Raw genomic sequence first — 626 nt, forward strand, 5'->3', positions numbered from 1 at the left:
TGATGAGCGTGTGCAGGTGTTCCTTGTCCGTTTCCACGGCAACGCTGATGTGAGCTCGGGACGCTCGTCACAACATATAAAATGCAATCGCAAACTGTATATTGCCGGTAAAACTAAGATATAGTTCTATTATGACTAGGAATTAGACTTAAAAGAAATTAAAGTACCATTGGAGAGTGTTGTTATATAAACTACAGCAGTGCTCGTGCATTAAATCATTAACCGGTGCTAAACTGCTCACTGCATCATGTAATTAACAACTCGAACCATCAATGTATGAATCAAACTCACTTAGACAGCCAACATTTTCTTTTCTACGCATCATTTTTTTATATCCATGTATGTGGTTTCAGTAAAATCATATAAAACAGTGAAAAATATAGCTTTTTATTTCTCCTCTTTCCTACTACTTGTTTCACTTCTGTTTCAGTTTTTTATAACCATTTCTTACTATGTGTCAGTAAGTTGTTATTATTTTAGCATGTGTGTTTGGCTCAGTGTTATTTTTTTAGGATTACTGATAAACTAATGTAGTTTGATTTGTATTAGTTATCTATTTTAGTTTTAGTTACAGTTGTAGTAATGTTGTCATTTTATTAGTTTTTTATTATGTCTATATAGGTTTT

This window comes from Sinocyclocheilus grahami, unplaced genomic scaffold, assembly GCF_001515645.1.
Source record: "Sinocyclocheilus grahami isolate Dianchi unplaced genomic scaffold, SAMN03320097.WGS_v1.1 scaffold2182.1, whole genome shotgun sequence".
NCBI lineage: Eukaryota > Metazoa > Chordata > Actinopteri > Cypriniformes > Cyprinidae > Sinocyclocheilus > Sinocyclocheilus grahami.